General features: G+C 45.0%; 1 protein-coding gene and 1 long non-coding RNA gene across 3 annotated transcripts in view; both read right to left on the bottom strand.

Annotated features, from left to right (window-relative positions):
• LOC126541593 (calcitonin gene-related peptide type 1 receptor-like) overlaps positions 1-18864 on the bottom strand; it is a 360166-nt gene that overhangs the window by 298140 nt on the left and 43162 nt on the right. The window contains exon 2 of one of the 2 annotated variants that reach the window (XM_055076767.1): positions 11041-11128. The exons of the other annotated variant lie outside the window; for it this stretch is intronic. The gene's annotated coding sequence lies outside the window, so the exon portion shown is untranslated. The remainder of the gene's footprint in view (positions 1-11040; positions 11129-18864) is intronic. 2 annotated transcript variants of the gene reach the window in all.
• LOC140215937 (uncharacterized) lies at positions 1155-4642 on the bottom strand. Its single transcript, XR_011892532.1, has 2 exons — positions 4016-4642; positions 1155-1385 (listed from the first exon to the last, which is right to left on the bottom strand). It is a non-coding gene; the product is annotated as an uncharacterized lncRNA (long non-coding RNA).

The following is an 18864-nucleotide window of genomic DNA, read 5'->3' as shown; positions in this document are numbered from 1 at the left end:
GACGAACCGCAACTTTTACGTAGTGGTGCGTCAAAAGTTACGGTGACGTTTCGTTTCATGAACGCGAGTGAAGCGGAAGGGTATGGGTTCTATAGTGCACACGACGTTATCGGTTTTCGGTGCGCCTGGACGCCTACACATTGTCCGCATCGCAGATCGTTTTCAACACAGGTCTCGCGCGGCTGCGCCATACGGAGCAGCCCCCGGAGTAGAACTCCCCGTTCTAAACATTCGCTTACTCTTCAAATCACATAGCATGGTGTGAGCGCGCAGAGGAAAACATGAACACTTCATACCCGATGACTGCGGACACTCGTTGTCATAAGACTGGCACGAGGAATCGCTTACGTAACCGCAATGTTTACCGGGACACGCTGGTATGGAACGCTATGCACGAAGGCGAGTTTTGTGGTAGAAACGCGGCCTCTTGTGTAGGCCCATCTTTTGTTATTGTTTCACACTTTGAATATTTCAGTCTCAGAAGATTTAACGTAAAAGGCATGCGCTTTCAGTGTTCTGCTTCATGGCATTTGTTTGTGAGCTGTCATTACCTAGAAATAACTTTGTAAAGAATGTAAGGAAAAGTGTGAGCTACTTTCGTGATAGAAGAACAACTTTAGTGCCGTATAAAATGCCTCGCGGCCTAAGACAAACGCCGCCGATTTGAAGAGCTGGCCAGTCACGCTTGTGCGCAAGAACAGATATCCTATTGCTGCAAATTGCATCCATCATAGCATCTAAAGCGTACGAATTTGATATATGACCTTATAGCTTACATGAAACTGTTGCAATGTTTACGAGGGTTTTGCGAAAGTGCTACTCACAAATTAGTGCTATATTTCGAATTAGTACATTACACATCAATTTTTTCTGTTTTATATGTAAATTTAAGGACAGTTTAAAAAGAACTGTGATAGTGTTTTCAATGCTGAAATAAAGCTTTCAACCTAGAAGTTATGTGATTTATTTGACATTTGTCAATATTTTCTGCAAAGATACTGAAAGCCTAAATAAGTACATATGCTTCTAAAAGTAACTAGATTTTTTGTTCTAGTGGTTGCTGAAACAATAGCGACTTCTGCGTTCCTGTGTATTTAGAGAGGAGCTCCAGAGCCAACGGCATATCTGCTTCCCTTACTCGATTTCATACGGACTCAAGGTCCCCGCCCTGGTAGTAGAAAGGGCGGTACTTTTTATTAAGTCAAGAGCGCACAAACTCTGTCAAGAAAGGTAAGTGTTGCCCTGGCGATGACCATGTACCCTCGTCGAAACACTGGCTCCGTATACTGAACGGTCGCTAAAGAGATGGCCGCTGCTTTCCTTGTCAGCCCACTGTTGGCCATGTTTGTTGCATCCAGTCTGTACCGGCTATGACGCAATTTTCGCTGGAAGAGTTAGGCACGAAACGCTTCTTCTCGACAAAAAAAAGCAACAGGAAGCAAGACACGAAATGGGTTCACCTGGTCATTCATATGTAAGAGCACACCTTCAGAAAGTCTCCTCTACCACACGACCTAATTACGCGGCAAGAGAAAGAAGGCTCTTTCAGAGCTTCGATCTGAACTGCGCGTAAAGTTTTGTTGAACGCGAGTAGCTGTTAACGAGACGCGGCTCAAGACCCGTGCTCTCATCGTACTAGTATCGCTACGAAATGCTTTTGTCAATGGCTGCTATTGTTCCCTTCTCAAAGCACTGAGCAGTGGTATTCACATGGTCCTTTAAATATTAAAAGCCATGCCTAATTAGCTGCTTTCGCAACTTCCTCGCCCTGTGCCGCGCTACATTTCGCCTCTTCTGAGAAGTTATGCCCGCCATTCCATTGACGTCAGCAGCCTGCATTGATGTCAAGAAATTCTAGACTAATTTGTTGTTTGTTGCTGAAAACTCCACGCCGTATTTCTGGACATGCGCTTAAGTACTTAAAAACATTGTCATACGAAGGGAGAAAAAGAGGAGAAAGAAACAGTGAGCGCACCGCCAGCGCTCCCCTTCGAGAGGCTTATCTCTAAACCAACTGTATTTTCTCAACATTAGTAGAAAGCCGGAAAAAGAAACCCTGGAGCCCTAGTTCATAGAGCGGCCGTTATTTGCAGTAGCTCAACTGATATCACCAAAAGGCAATTATCAACGGCCAGTCAAGTGGAAATTCTCTGTAAGAGCATGTCACTTTCATGTTCTCGTATTGTGCCTCCTTGATACGTATATTTATTTCCTGCTGATTGATAGGGCAAATGAAAACGCCATTGCTACAGGCACTCACACACACTCACCTTACCCGCGATAGGCATGGATGCCACAGCGGGGTGCTGCCACATTGCGTTATCGACGTCTTTTGGAAAGATGCGCGCGTGAAAATTAGCGTCAATACTTCAAAAATGAACCTGGCGTTGATATTCAAGAGCTCGTTCACGAAAATGTGGCAGTCAGTCTTTCTCAAGCCGAGTCCATGGATGAAGGAAAAAAAAAAAAAACCCCTCATGTTGTTGAAAAAAAAAGGAAAGAAAGAAATACTGTTTGGTTACAATCGAGCGTAAAGAAGTCAAGCGGGGAAATTTAGTGACTGATATAGCTCCTGTCGAGAAAAGTGAAGCGTGTGCTTACACAATCAGATCAAATAAATTTAGCGGTTTGTTGATAGCCAGGCCATGGTTCGGAATCGCGCTGGACGGGGTACTTTCGCATGTGTCTAAAACAGAGAAGAGGACAAAGCGCAAGACATCGCAGTCAGGAACGTTTGCTCCTGGTTTAATAAAAGAATTTTTTTTTGCGAGAGATGATGCAACAAAAATTTAGATATAGAAGCAGGCAAGTTTATTAACGTGACGCACGCACACCCACTGTTCGATCCCCGGTCGTAAGCAGGGGGACTAGATTTTTATCTAAGTATCAGCAGCAAATGGGTCACAGCCGTCTGAAACCATCATTTTCTGCACTAGCGTAGCGAAACCCACTTTAATTCCAATTTTATATTTCAGAACTGACACATCGATGCTCGGAGTCTCTGGTCGCATGAAGAAAGGAAAGAATGGACTGTGGCATATCGAGGGCTCAAAAGCATCTCTGTGGCCACAAGTCTTGCACAAGATACTCAGACAGCGACAATGGTGCAAACAACTTTTTCACAGCCGAGAATGCTACCATAAAGACTCTACTACGTCAGAAAAAGAGATAAAGAGGCGACGAATTTACTTAATAGCGCGTAGTTCGCTACACTTCGCTGGAGAGATGGGCTGTGTGAGAAAGTCTTAACGAAAGGCAAATAAATCAGTGAGAGATAGGAAAGAAGCTAAAGTGACATTTGCAAGCATCTAAGCCAAATCAGGAACAGTGCTTTACTAATATCTTAAGCAGTTATGAGTCATGATGTCACATTACGCAGAACGTTGTGCGTAAACATGACAAAAACAGACCATAGACGAAACTCGAGGCACAATGCATGCTGCTACTTTTCAGGGATTAAAAGAAAACATTTTGTCACTTGACAAAGCGTGTCCCTCATGAAAAGTCACCCCGCTCGCGGCTGATACAGTTACCCCTGTAAACATTCTACGAATATTACGCGCTCTAAGCCGCTATATACCGGAGTGGTAAAGGGTACAAAGCTTGAGGGTACAAAACGAATGCACGCTTTGCCTGCAAACTCGACTCCGCGTGTGCTATCTCTGTTGCTGTGCTAGCGCTGAAAAGCTGTCTCTTTCTACACACTCCCTAGAAGAAAAGAAAAGAAACGAAAAATTACCCCGCGGGCATGTTTTCAGTTTCACACGCACCCATTTTTGTTTTTCTCTCCCTCTCCGTCGCCTTGTCCGCAAAGTGTTGCAGAGTTACAGTAACTGTAAAGAGATTAGTTCAGCGTGTAGAGACGTTGCATAGGAGAAACTCTGTCATCGTACAATCTCTGCCTTGCGAGAAAAGGGAAGAAAATCCTACTCGGGCGCGCAAGACTGATGGTCTAGAAGTGGTGCTTTGCGTGCGTGCTACTTCATCACACTGTCAGGAAAAGTGCAACACTCACTCATCGACTGCCAAGTGAAGCTACGTTCTGCTCTCCCCGAGACATTGTCTGTTTTCTTGAGCTGCTGTCCACTGTCGTGATAGCTTGATCTCATTGTACGCGACGATGTTGTAACATTTAAGGTAGTAGACAAACAAGGCTGAAGGCTCTGCTCTGCTTTGTATAGTCATGTGACCACTGTGTGGAGCCCCAAGCATTGTTCGGACCTCAGAGTAGCGAGTTTCCTGAGCGGACTCATTGTATTCGTGCAGCTGGTCGCAGTATTTCAAGTTGCTTAAAGAATAGCGTCGACTCATCGCCGGCACAACGCCGTCGAACGCGAAAACTGAATATTTCGCTACGGCCGCTCCTTTTATCAGAACCAGAACTAGCTCAAATGCTATTTCGCCCTTCGACGTCCTGTTCATTACTGTTTTAAAGCGTAGCTTTATTTACTTCTTCCGCAGAGTTAGGCGTTGGTCGACGTTTCCTTGCCGCATATAGGGTGATCCATCCAGTGTTGGCGAAGTTGTTTAAGGCAAAAAAAAAAAAGACATAAAAATTATGAAGCACCACACGATTATAAAACCTATTATGTTCGGTTGTCAGAGGTCTGACGACCAAACACTTTTGGTTTTCTTATCGTATCTTGCAGTCATTTCTTGTTCGTTTTTTTTTTTTTCATTGAGTAGCATGGCTAACGTTAGCTGGTACACAGGGTATATTATTGGTGGATATGTATAGCCAACTAGGGGCAACGGTATGTGCTGCTGTACTTCTGGCTTAGTAGACAAGTTTGGCATTAGGCACGTGCAACTTGGTATGTGCCTCTTCGTATTCCCCATTCCTGCCCAACACCACAGAATGAATGTGCGCGACAAACATCTAAATACATTTAAGGCTTCGCATCACTGTGCCCCATGCACCTCGTATCAACATTATTACCTCAACATGCATCATACATTGCCTTCATCCTCTTGAAGCAGACAGCTGACAACTGCAGGTGACGTGGCTGTGGTCATGCCATTCGCTTTTGCTGCCGCCACACTAACTCAAACAAGCACGGTGATTTTTGTTTTGTTTTTTTAAGCGAAACTTTTTTCTTTTGCGAACCTCTTTGGGTTCCGTAGCCACGAGGGCTGCGGCCACGCCGCAGCACCTACGGTTACGAAACGCGGGTTGATTCGTTAGCCTTGCCGAATAGGCCAACCAATCACCGCCGAGCACGCGCGCCGCGCTCGCCGTTATGTTCCTTGCACCGCCACCAGATGGCACTCGCCTCCATGTATATCCTAGACGAATCCTAGACGAAGATGAAAACAGACTGGAAGGAGAGGCAGCAATAAATTACATCCAAAACGTAACAGCCGAATCTTTCCAAGGCAAGGACGAGGTTGTATTTGAGGAAAAAAAGAGCATGAAAGAGACTCAAGTTGAAAAGGAACTGGTGCTTACAAATTTAAACTGGAAGAAAGCGGAAGAGAAAATTCCTAAGCGCACAGCCACAGGGCTAGACGAGGTTCCCGTTAGGCTGATAAATGAACTGGGACCAAAAAGTAAGGAAGCTCTGGTGAAAGCAGTGGAAAAAACTTTAAAAGATAGACGAATACCAGACAGTTGGCGACAAAGTAGAATGAATTTAATTTATAAAGGTAAGGGGGAGAAAGACAGAATTCACTCGTATAGACCGTTGACCATTACATCGGTAATATACAGGCTAGCAATGCAGGCAATCAAATTAAAGCTTCAAGCATGGGCAGAAAATAATGGCGTTTTGGGAGAGCTTCAGAATGGCTTTAGAATAGGTAGGCGTTTGGATGATAACTTGTTTGTTCTTACTCAGTGTATTGAAATATCAAAAGCAGAAAGCAGACCGTTGTATGTGGCCTTTTTGGACATTACAGGAGCCTACGACAACGTAGACCGCAACATTTTGTGGGATATTCTGGAAGGGGAAGGCTTAGGTAACGATTGTCTACAGCTTTTGAGAGAGATTTACCTAGAAAATACTGTTTGCGTTGAATGGGAAGGGATGAGGAGCGCGGAGAAAGTTCATATCAACAAGGGACTGAGGCAGGGGTGCCCTTTATCCCCGCTGCTGTTTATGATGTACATGGTGAGGATGGAGAGGGCGCTAGAAGGAAGTAATATCGGGTTTAATCTCTCATACAAACAGGCAGGTACAGTAATAGAGCAGCAACTCCCAGGTTTATTTTATGCGGACGACATTGTGTTGCTCGCAAACAAGCAAAGTGATTTGCAACCTCTGGCTAATATCTGTGGACAGGAAGGCAATAATTTAGGTTTGAAATTTAGTGTTAGAAAATCAGGTGTTATTGTATTCAATGAAAACAGTGAACAGACAGTGGAGATACAGGGCCAAGAAATACCTCGGGTAACAGAATATAAATACCTTGGTATATGGATAAACGAAGGCAACGGATATATGGAAACACAGGACAAAACCATAACAGTCAAGGGGAAGAGAAATGCAGCCATAATGAAGCACAGAGCGCTATGGGGATACAATAGGTACGAGGTCCTCCGAGGTATGTGGAAAGGGGTAATGGTTCCAGGACTTACTTTTGGAAATGCGGTTGTTTGCTTTAAATCAGGGGTACAATCAGGACTCGACGGGAACCAAAGGTCAGTGGGTCGCCTCGCATTGGGCGCTCATGGGAAGACTACAAATGAAGCTGTGCAAGGGGATATGGGCTGTACTAGTTTTGAAGTGAGGGAAGCTCGCAGTAAAATTGAGTATGAAGAACGGCTGAGGAATATGGAGGAAAGTAAATGGGCTGGGAGAGTGTTCAGGTATCTGTACAGGCAAAACATTGATTCACAGTGGAGGAAAACAACTAGGAAGCTTACCAGCAAGTATGCGGCCTGTGGGGTGGGCAACACAGCAACAAAGAAAGTCAAGCGGAAAGTCAGAGAGGCTGAATTAATCTCATGGGTGGCGGCAATGGAAAAGAAACCTGCCATGAATAACTACTTAAGAGGAAAAAAAGAAATTAGGAAAGAAACCATTTATGATAACTCAAAGGGAAGCTCATTACTTTTCGAAGCGAGATCGGGATGCCTTAGAACACGCGCCTATAAAGCGAGATATAAGAAGGAAGAACAAGCATGTGCTTGCTGCGGTAAAGCTAGGGAAACGACGGAGCATATTTTATTAGAATGTGAAGACGTGTACCCAGCGGTCGATTTAGGCACCACTGGCCTCCTTGAAGCCCTTAGGTTCAGCGGGAGCAGTGGTAAAGCAAACAGGTCCGCAATAGACATCAGTAAGAGGCGATTGGAAGATTGGTGGAAGAAAAGTAGGGTAATGACAAAAGACGGAGACGTACAAAAGCACAGTTCGCAATAGGGGATCAGAAAATTCGGACGTGGTAGTTCATAGTGTTTTTTTTTTCTTCATTGGTTAACCTAGGTAGGATATTAGGCAGCATAGTAGCAAGAGCTTGGTGGCGCAAGCCATCGCCCCGTTCCAAAGGGGACGCTCATAACATCCATCCATCCATCCATCCACATGGCAGCGGTGGTTCCGGCCGTGCGAGGCAATAAAAAAATAAAAAAGAGAACCAGAACGATTGCCTACGCGTATCCGCGGCAGCGCAGCGGCATTGCATTAGCCTCTCTACAATGCCTGAATACAGCCTTCCGTGTCGCTTTGTGAGGACGTTCAATAAGCTGAAATTCTGACTCTTTGTGCACTCGCACAAAGTTTCACTGTATATGGATTCTAACTCGTTCGATCTGCTGCATTTTTTTCGATTCTGACATTGCGTTGAATCAGGGTGTTTTCTCTCATATATTCGGACTCCAGTGGATACCGATCGTGTAGTTGGTGCAACTACCCAAGCTGCATGAAGTGTCGGCAATCTCTAACGCTAATCAAGCAAAACTCCGTATTGTGTGCGTGTGCGTCTGTGCGCATGCGTGAACTGGCAGCAAACTACTGATACTGGCGAAAGTTTCATGAATGTCAGCATCTCGAAAGAAGGGGGCCCGTAAATATCTGTATAGCTCATCGGAATCCTATTCGACGCGACACCACGCTTAAATTAAGTGTTACAACTTCTCAAGTGAAAATTACGCAACTCTTTTACATAAAAGCGCGAATTAGTACATTTTTGTTCTTCCTTTTCGGCAGCAGTTTGGTCTTGCGTACTGCAAGCTCACACAGAAGAGACTCGCTATGTAGCAAGCAACTCGAATATTCTGGTGTTTTGCACATAATCCATCACGTCAACTGACAGTGCTGTATGCGTTTGAGAAACTGCGAGTCAAGCTTCCTAAAACTTTTGCGGGTCTGCCAGCTTCACCTGTCGGCGACAGGGACTGCATACCATTCAGCTAGAGCGAAATGCTTCAGCTCACACAAGAAAGAATGTGCAAACTTTTGCAGCAGTCATTACTCACCGAAAAGAGACCACCGCTGAGATGACAATGCACAAGTATTTAGCTCATCTGTAACTTCATTCTTCATATTATCGTTTTAATTCGTACGACTTGCGAAGCGTTATTAGCGAGATGGCGTAAGTGCCCGATAGGCGATTGTTCGCCTCGGCTATCATAGTGGTGTGAAATATAAGGAATGCGATGCAAAAGGGCCATTGTGAACTCCCATGATGCCGAAAGTATTAAGCTCTAGAAGTCAGCCGCTATAATGCTTGAATAATTATCTAAGACTAATAGTCTGTGTGTGCCTTAGCAATTGTCACGCGTCAAAGATTGCTGGAATGGTATGAAGGCTCGTCCCCTGCACATAACGGCAGTGTACTGTGTGTCCCTTTACGTCATGAATTGCAACAACGGTTATAATATGAATGGCACTATTTTTATTTAAAGTGCATTGTATGGGGTACTTGCTCATCAGGTAACCAAGATAATATTTTCTTTTTCATTGAACAGCGACGTGAACAGAAAAGTGCTCGGAAAATACGTTGCCATGATGTCCTCCATACCGCAGCGATAGACATGAAAGAAACAATGCTTAGAACTTAGGCTAAACTTTGGGGGCGCACTATACGGGACAGCGTTCAGCATGATGTATACGAAAACACAAGAAAAAGGGGGGTTTGTAAAACGCGAGCTGCGGTTCATAAATCGTGCCTTGAAGCTTGTCTGGCAGCTTTCAAGACATATGGTTTCTGCTAAGGCCATTTATATCCGAGGTGCTGTCGGCTTTGTTCAATGCGTGCTTTTGCAGTATTTGTCAGGCCGAAAGGTATCTTACTTTACTGGTTGCAAGGCCCATATCAGCGCAGAGAGACGAAGGGTACCTGCACCGCCAGCACAAGATGGCTTGCAACCGCCTGTCCTGACGGATATGACAAATGGCATCGAGTACCTGAACGCGTCTCACTAGCAATCTCGTCTTCCCCTCTCTGAACAGCATGTCCAGTCAGGCGAAATTTTGTCTGGTGGGGCGCGTATTTAACTCTCGACTTTCATCAATATAGGTTCATATACCTGTTTTCAGACTTGACGCTTTAGCGTCTGTAAAACATTCTGTGCTTTCTGTTTGTCCAAGGTTATTATTTTGACAGTAAGAAAGTTCTGTCCTTTCGAGAGTAACTGCAGAAATGTCCAGGGGGGAACCCGCGGCGTGTTATGCTGCTGGTGCGCATATACTTTAATGTAAACCTCTGCCAAAAGTGAAACACGGTGTTGTCTGATATATGCCCATATCGATTAAACAAACTGGTCCTCAAGGTCAGCTTATGTACTCTAGTCTTTTTATCTTCGATTATTCCGCTACGTGAAGCACATTTGTTTAATTTCTAATTGTATCTTTGGCGACGAGGAAACGATACGTCATGCTCTGTGCCAATGCCCGAAGTATATTACGCAGAGACGATCGCTTTCCATCAGGCTCAACAAGTTGGTAGAGAAACCTCTAACGGAAGAGAAAGTCCTACAAAGTAGACGGACTTAAAATCTCATCAGAACCTCGTGCAAGTGCCATTGCACTTCTTGCGATCCACCGGCCTGTGTGAACGCCCCTAATGCGGACACTTCTCTGTTATTTTGACAGCGAAGCTGTGCATGGCTAGGTTCTGATGAAAAATGTGCCCGTGGGCAAGAGCTGTGTAGAAGGGAAAAAATATATAGTCGTCTGTTTCCGCGTGATGGTGTCAGTCACCGTGGTCGCTCTCAATGTTATCACCTTATCTACCATGTTCTGAGGCATGACCTTCATGGTCATATATAAAACGTGGGATGGCGGCGTTCCTTCGCTCCTACTGGAGGGTGGAAAAGTACACTAAAACGCAATAGTGTACCCACCAATCGTCGACCTTAACGCCGACCGTGCGCACCCCGACGGCAAGTGGATTGTATCCCTCTAGTTGGGACAGTTTGGAATTGAGTGCTACACAGACGTAAATGTGCCGACCATGCGTCACCGGTCGTGTATAGATTTAACCTTCAGCAATAATGTGTATAGCATAGCAGTACAACCGACCGCGGTGTACCACAGCGGCCACAAAGCTGTGATCACTATGGTAACGAATGAGACAAAATAAAGACAACAGCCACAAAGTTACAAGCGTGTGTCTTTATCAAACAATATAACAATAACTATAAAAATTAATGTAGTTGTCAATATAGTCATCCCAATACAGCTTCGCTGGTTATCCTTTACAGAGTGGAAGAGCACTAATTTTTTTATTATCTCCATCTCGCTTTGCCCTCTTTCCAACCCCTCTTTCCTCCACCTCAGTGTAGGGTAGCAAACCATAAACTCCCTCCTGTTTAACCTCCATGTCTTCTCTCTCTCTCTTATTTTGTCGTCAACAGGTTTTCTCTTCAACAGCGCTGTGAGCGATGAAGCAGAAAATGATAGGCTTAGCGTTAAGAGGCAAAAAGACTGCACTTTGAGTGACCAAACAAACTCATGAAAGTATCATTCTATAGTTGAGATTAAGCACAACAAACGGATTTGGGCAGGCCACGTAATGCATAGAACAGTTAACCAGTCGTGCGACAGAATTAAAGAGAAAGATTACCATGCACCACAGAGTAAAGCACAAACGTACAAAAGCTTGACGACAAATTTTGCTTATCGTGAAATCTCCTCCACTTTAGGGATTTCAGCAGTAGTTCTTTGCCAGCCTTGCAGCATGTCTGCAAGTAAAGGAAGAACAGTATGTGCGGCTTAGAATTGCACAAAATGATAAGAGTAAAAGAAAAGTCCGCTAGCAAAGATGGGTTAGGTTGACGCGGCACGGGTTAAGGTATTTTGCAGCGAAGGCCTGATCATGCAGTAGAGAATAATGGCCGATAATGACATTAGCGATCTTTGTATCTTCTTTCATTTCTTGCTGTTGGAGTCGGTCTTCAACTGGTCGCACTGGCGAAGCAGCCTCTACTCAACAATTATGCCACGCTTCCCAAATTGCACTATTTCCGCGTCTCACTTTTCGCGGCTTTAGCTTTCAGAAACGTCTTTGTTGTGCACTGAGCAGCTATAGCTCATGGCGTACAGGGACCATGGACATATATCGTCTATCCGTTTTAGCTAAGTCCCAACAACAAGAAAATTAAGTTATTTCGTTGCTCAGTATCCAGAGCTGTTAAATAAAAAAATGGAAACCAAAAATAGCCAATTTCTTCAGCGAGAACGGGACGCTTTAATTGGCGGCCGCTTAGGACTAAGGTTCAAACCATGAAACGTTCCTTTCCTTCGACCGGTTCCTAACCTGACGTGAGGCCTCCTCACACTGGAGAACCGATGAAGGAAGCAACTGTGCTGTGAAAGCTCCCTTCGCCCATCCTCATGTCAGGAACGGTTGCCGCACGCCTGAGTTGGACGGCATCTCCTAAAAGCTTTACGCGAAAGCCATTATTCAATAAAAATTGGTATAGTCACGCAATTTTTAGATTGAAGTGCTAATATAGATACGCGTGGGCGCGTTCTTCTAGTTTTGCTTACTGAACGTGAAAAAGTACCACATTCTAGCACAAAACGTGATGTGTTCTAGTAACACTGGCACGATAGCGTCGTGCAACGCCTAGCAACTCCATTCATGCCGAACGTGCGACTGAAACGAACATGCCTGGAAAAATCATGAGCCATTCGACTCTGTGAAGGTGGTTGACCAGCGAAGCTGTTTAGCACAGGACACGCAGATGACACATAATTTTGAACCAAGGCACGATCTCATTTATTGTTTTGATGAGTGGTTATCGTGACGAAAGGTACGCACACTCGTTTATTGTCTTGATCGGTGGTCACTATTTCACTCGCAACTGCAATCACCTTCTTTCAGAATGTCAAATCGATGCACGTACGCCGCTTGATGGTTGGTTGGGCCGGATCGGTGTTTCATCGCAACGGATATGTCTGCAACACGGAAAGCGTAAACCGCTCCCTTTTTGGTACCGACGCATCCACATTGAAATCATCGACAATATGACAACAGGGGTAGTGTCATCGCAGCTAATTCACTCGGAGTGAGTAGCCATGAACCTTACGGGACTGAGTCATTCCATTTTTTAGCTTGCTTACAGGGGTATGAGCCATTGTTAACGAAAGTTTTCGACATAGTGTTCTCCATGTTGTACGCGTGATTAGAAATAATTTAAGCACCATTCGCTTCACTTGGCTGAGTGCTTGTAGCCTCTGCCTACGGGGCTATGAGCCATTGCATTTTTTGCTTGCTTACGGGGTGTGAGTCATTGATGATGATAGTTTTTCTTCACGGAGAACAATAATGCACCTAGCCCTAGCCATATACAGCTTCGCTGTAAAAAGACGTACTGTGCTCGCGCTTCTCCGCAGGCGGGTGACAGCGCGCATGCTCAAGCCAACGGCACGTGACCAAGCAGTGAGATGAAGCACTCGTTCATGTACAGGAGTGGCGTAAGGACGCATGAAGGTAGCTCTAGTGAATTCCAATAAGACATTCGGAGGGGCCGATGAACTTTGCGCTGGAGCATTCCGCTGCGACGGAGGGCAACAGAATGATTCTGGGATTGAACCACAGGCGCTCCCGCTAGAGAAATTTGCAGGGGGCGCTAGCGCACATCTGCTTCCAAAAGAGCGCATCGTTCCTTGAGCTTTTCATCGTTTTCGACTAGAGTGTAATATGGTACTATGTTCGGCCTTTTCAGCTTGAACTCGCGCGCGCGTTATGTTTAGAAGTTTCGTGCTTTTTTTTAGCCTCCTGTGCTCTAATGGAAGTCACGTCATGTAACTTCTCTAGTCCGCCGTGATTGTGTGTCGGAATCAATGGAGACGCAGCGAAGCCCATGAGCAGCTCGGCGGAAACCCATCGAGACAGCCTGAAATGCCTTCGGAACGGCATTTCATTACCAAAAGTAAAGGGTATTAGAATTTGAATTTCCGGAAGGAAGCCGTTGTTAACTCGTCATCCGAATACAGGCGAACGACGTCGTCTACGAAACACACAACTTTCTGTCTCTTGGCAGGCGGCCGAAACATGGTGTCGAAAGCTTGCTTCAATAGACTGGCTTCCGAAGCTTCTTCGTCACCGGAATCCCCACTGGTCGTTTCAGAACTTGAGCTAGGTGAACCATCGCTCTCTGCAAGCAGTAAAACCGAAAGGTGACGACGCTAAGCACCACTCATTGCTTCCTAAAAACCGCTATTCGCGTTCACGGGCACGCGTGCTATTGCGGTACGCTGTCTGCGGGTGGCCTGACATCACGCGGCTTCGGTCGACTCCGTCAATTTTCGCGGAGTAGGTAGCACTGCTCCGTGGTGTGGATCTAGCGGTGGAGCTGCTCCCACTCCGCCAACTGGAAGCACTTTCAATCTCCCACTGAAATAGACTTGCTCCGCATGGAACAGAAAAAATACTACCTGAAATGCTCCGAATCTGCCATTGCAATTCACCATTACACTCAGGAAGCACCATGGAAGCCTTCACTGAGGGTCCCTCACTAAAGTAGCTTTCAGAGTGACATAAGGCGACCTTACTGCAATGAAGGCTTCTCTACTGAGGTAAGGAAGATTTAATTGTTTGGCCCTGAAGGCCCCTCAGTAAGGAAGCTTTAAGAGTGGCATAAGGCTACCTCATCGCAATGAAGGCTTCTTTAGTGAGCTAAGGGATATTTTATTGTTTGGCCCCAAGGACCTATTTGCATCACAGACGTTTGTTGTCACCACTAACTTACCGCTTCTTGTGCAGATTCAGTCTAAAGTTCATCTTTCGTTGTTTCGTTTTCTGGTTTTACAGCGAAGCTGTTAGCCTCTCGCTCGTCGCCATTTTTTGTGTCCATGTCCATGGGCGAAAATGTGGACCGATCCCGGAAGAAGTGTAATACCGGGCCGACCTAGGCGGAGTTGAAGCAGGCTTCAACCACTCAGCTAAGTAAAGGGAAAAGTGCCTGCATGTTTTGAAACCACGCATACAACATGCAGAATAGCATTTGCTTCAAAAAGAGCAAGCACAAACCAAGCATCCAAACAACATAATTGATGATAAAGCGCTCATGATAACAATGTAAAGCACATAGAGCTCCCCGCATACGTCTCCCGGTAAAGATTACTGTTGCTCACGTTACCGCGGCGACGGCAGCTTGCGATGTGGGGAATGACGTCACTAGATTTGTGTATATCGATGAACCAGCCTAGCAAAGGAATTCATTGTTGTTGCAGCACCGCTATGGGCAGTCAACCCATCGTTAGGACTCCTCAGGATCAGCAGGAATACCAGCACCGACAAAAAAAAACGCAAATACAACCAGCGGCGGCATGCTGTCGAAATTAACATTACTACTATTATTGCCATTACTCTAAAGCAATAAACCCCATTGCATACGCCCCTCACCAGTTCTATTGTTGGTTTCAACAGCTTCGCTGGACATCCGCTTTCGCAGGGCCAACATGCAGAGCGAATGTTTGTATTAAAAAATATATTTTTGCTCTAAAAAGAACCATATATATATATATATATATATATATATATATATATATATATATATATATATATATATATATATATATATATATATATATATTTATATATATATCTATATATATATATATATATATATATATAGATAGATAGATAGATAGATAGATAGATAGATAGATAGATAGATAGATAGATAGATAGATAGATAGATATTTTTTGCTCAATAATTTCTTCTGTCTGATTTTTTTCTTTTTGTTACTTCTTCAATCGGCCCCTCCTGATGCCGCCGTTCTTCCCTACTGCCGCTGTCACCGCTGACGGCACAGATCAGAGGTCTGTGTTGAGAGCAGTAGCTCTACCTTAGAACTTCGAAGACGCATAGACCGCCCTTTTTTCTTTGGCTGCCGCTACTACATCGTTATCCCACTGACTAACCGCAGCGTTATAGTGTAGTTGTTAGATTTCAGGCTGATTCACTTGGTGAATCAAGGCTGTCCCTGTCGCGCTCCCTTTCCGTCACCGAAATCACTGTTACTTGTATTATGTATGTATCCCCCTCTCCACTTTTCGAAGTTTTTATTGTGCATGTGACGAAGTGTCTGCATTATAGAATATCATTTCTTGGACCCATAACTAGCCTACGGCTACGGGTCCAAACAGTACTGGACACACTTTTATTGTGTTTTCATGGATAAATAAGGAATTTGAATTTGAACTTGAATTTGAATCGGCGCCGAATGACATCTGGATATGTCTTGAAGTAAGTAACATTGGGGATTTGGTACTACTTTATTCTTGTAAGTCCTACAGTGCCTCCTTTATTCGAGTTAGCTGGTTATGCAAAGTTTGTTATTTATATTTATATGAAATCCACAACAGCGGCGGGCACCGGTTGCATAGTCCCTGAACCTGTGTTTTGCACGACAGTGGCAATTGGTTATTAGAGAACTCATGTTTGAACTAACCTGCTGCCACCTTGGTGTCCAGACAGCGGACGACAGAAAGGTTCTTAGAATAAGCAATTTTCTGTAGAACTAATCTCTTTCTCGTTTCTTAAAGGTTTAGGACAGTTTATTGTACACGGGAAGAAATTAACAAAGTACCCGGGATTTATCGAAAATCAAACGAACATTTTTACGTTGACCAACACGGAAACGCAAGAACTGTGATATATCAGATTTTAACATATATATACTATATTCGCACTTTTCTAGATTTTTGCTGCTGCTATTAGAAAAGATATCTGGCTATTTTATTATTTGGAGCTTAGTTGAAAAGAAAGTTACACCCGCCGTGGTTGCTCGGTGACTATGGTGTTGGGCTGCTGAGCACAAGTTCGCGGGGCCGAATCCCGGCCACGGCGGCCGCATATCGATGGGGGCGAAAAGCGAAAACACCCGTGTATTTAGATTTAGGTGCACGTTAAAGAACCCCAGGTGGTCGAAATTTCCTGGGTCCTCCACTACGGCGTGCCTCATAATCAGAAAGTGGTTTTGGCACGTAAAACCCCATAATTTAAAGGAAAGTTACAGAAATTCCGAGAATTATCTGCTAATGCGTAAGCAGTGTTTCGCTCGGCTGTGACTTCGCTTTTGCTTACTTGCTTTCCTAGTTTATGCGTACCTACCTGTGACATTTTCAGTGGCACAAAATTCTTAGGGCTTAGTAGACAATTGTTGGATGTTCTCGCCACATCCGGCATCTTCAACGTGATCGCATTGATTGAGCCGGGCATGAGCGCGACTCGACACAGCAGAGCGGGAGAAAGGGAACACCAGCTGCCGCAGTAGAGCGTGAGATGTTGCGCGAGGGGAGAGTGCATCGCCATGCTGCCAAGTCGCCCTCGCTGTCACTCTCGCAAGCCTGTGCTATGCGCGCGTTCTTTGTACGCGCAAGACCTCGTCTGCGTTCTAACTGCACCTCGGCAAGGCCCAACGAAAACGCGCGAAGTGTCTCAACGCACTCGCTTGCTCGCGAGGAGTTCAAAATTCGATGGACGCTCAGCAGCGTTTAATTGGACATTGCGCCACCCTAAATCTCAAGTCGGCCCGCACCCAAATTTCGGGTTGGCTAAACCCCGCATTTCAGTTGTACCAACCGCAAACTTCAAGTTGGCCCACCCCCCAATTTATTCTGGTCCACTCCCCGGCCACCCAAAAAAAAATTCAAATTCGCCCACCCTTAAATTTAAGTTGTATTACATGCAAATTTCAATTTGGCCTACCCTCAAATTTAAGTTGGCCGATCCCAATTTTCAGTCTGCCCAAACCCAAATTTCCATTTAGCCTACCTTCAAATGTAGTTTGCCTACCTCCAAATTCTAAGTTGACCGAACCCCCCGCACCAAATTTCAGGTTGGGTCGCCCCTACATTTAAGTTGGCCCCCCCCTTAAATTTTAGTTGGCCCACCCCCAAATTTTACGTTGTCCCACCTCCAAATTTCTGTTGGCCCAGCTCCAAATTTGAAGTTCACCGAACCCCAAATTTCAAGTTGGCGCACCGCCAAATTTCAGCTGGCCCACCGTCTAATTTTCAGTTAGCCCAACCCCAAATTTCAATTTGCTTACCCCCAACCGCGAATATTATGTTGGGCTACCCCCCCCCATTTATGTCGGCCCGCACCGAAATTTCAGGTTGGCTAAACCCCACATTTCAGTTGTGCCAACCACAAACTTCCAGTTGGCCCACCCCCAAGTTTAATCTGGTCCACTCCCCCCGGCCCCAGAAAATCAAAGTGACCCACTCTTAAATTTAAGTTGTATTACATGCAAATTTCAAGTTGGCCTACCCTCATACTCAAGTTGGCCCACCCCCAAATTTAAGTTAGCCGATCCCAAATTTCAGACTGCCCAAACCTAAATTTTCATTTAGCCTACCCCCAAATGTACTTTGCCCACCTCCAAATTCTAAGTTGGCCCAATCCCCCACACCAAATTTCAGGTTGGATCGCCACATTTAAGTGAGCCCACCCCTCAATTTCAGTTGTCCCACCCCCGAATTTCTGTTAGGCGAACTACAAATATCACGTAGACTAAACCCCAAATTTCAAGATGGCCCACCACCAAATTTCAGTTCAGCCACACCCAAATTTAAGTTGGCCCGCCCCTTAATTTTTAGTTAGCCCAACCTCAAATTTCAGTTTGCCTACCCCCAACGCCCAATTTTATGTTGGGCCACCCCCACATTTATGCTGGCCCACCCCCAAATTTTAAGTTGCCCCACCCACACGTTTCAAGTGGCTCACTCCCAATTTAAGTTGGCCCAACCACAATTTCAGGTTGGTGCACCCCCGAATTTCAACTTGGCCCACTCCTACTATAAGCTTCCCCACGCATTTTCTATGGAGCTCTATGTAGCTCTGCCAGTATACTCTAATTTTTGTGGGGGTTTAAATGGTTCCTTATCGCTTATAAAACTACCAATCACCTACATTTGCTCTATTATAACGAATAAATGTCTTAAGTTCATAAATTATGTGTTTTTGTGCAATTTACGAGGCATTACACGTTTCACGTGACACGGCTGGGGAGCTCGCCAAAGAATGCTTACGCATCAACAAAAAGTGTCAAGTTGATAAATTTGTGAAGCCGGTCAAAGTTTGAAAGGGTCAGAAAAGAGCGTCGGCTAAGCAAGTATTTGCAATAAGTGGCGCCGCTACAATAAGTATTTGCAAACACTTGCAAACACTTGCAAACACAGTGCGCATGCACCCCAGCTATAGCAGAGAGCCGCTTTCAGCTATACCACCACCAATAGTAGAGTAGAGAATTAACAGGATGAGGTGCGAATTTGTCATATATGCTTTAGAAGAAAAAGAAATTAACACGCGACAGTTATTGTGGCAGCGCTCGTCTAGCGCTGCTTTGGACGAAGTTACAGGTCAATGAGGTGAAAATAAAAACTACTTAGTGGGCTTACCACCGCTCCGCTGCGACAGCCAGTTAAAAAAGGAGCCTTTATATACACGACGAAATAGAC

This window comes from Dermacentor andersoni, chromosome 2 (genome assembly GCF_023375885.2).
Source record: "Dermacentor andersoni chromosome 2, qqDerAnde1_hic_scaffold, whole genome shotgun sequence".
Taxonomy (NCBI): domain Eukaryota; kingdom Metazoa; phylum Arthropoda; class Arachnida; order Ixodida; family Ixodidae; genus Dermacentor; species Dermacentor andersoni.
Note: the sequence above shows the minus strand (reverse complement) of the source record. Positions and strands in the feature narration are given on the sequence as shown.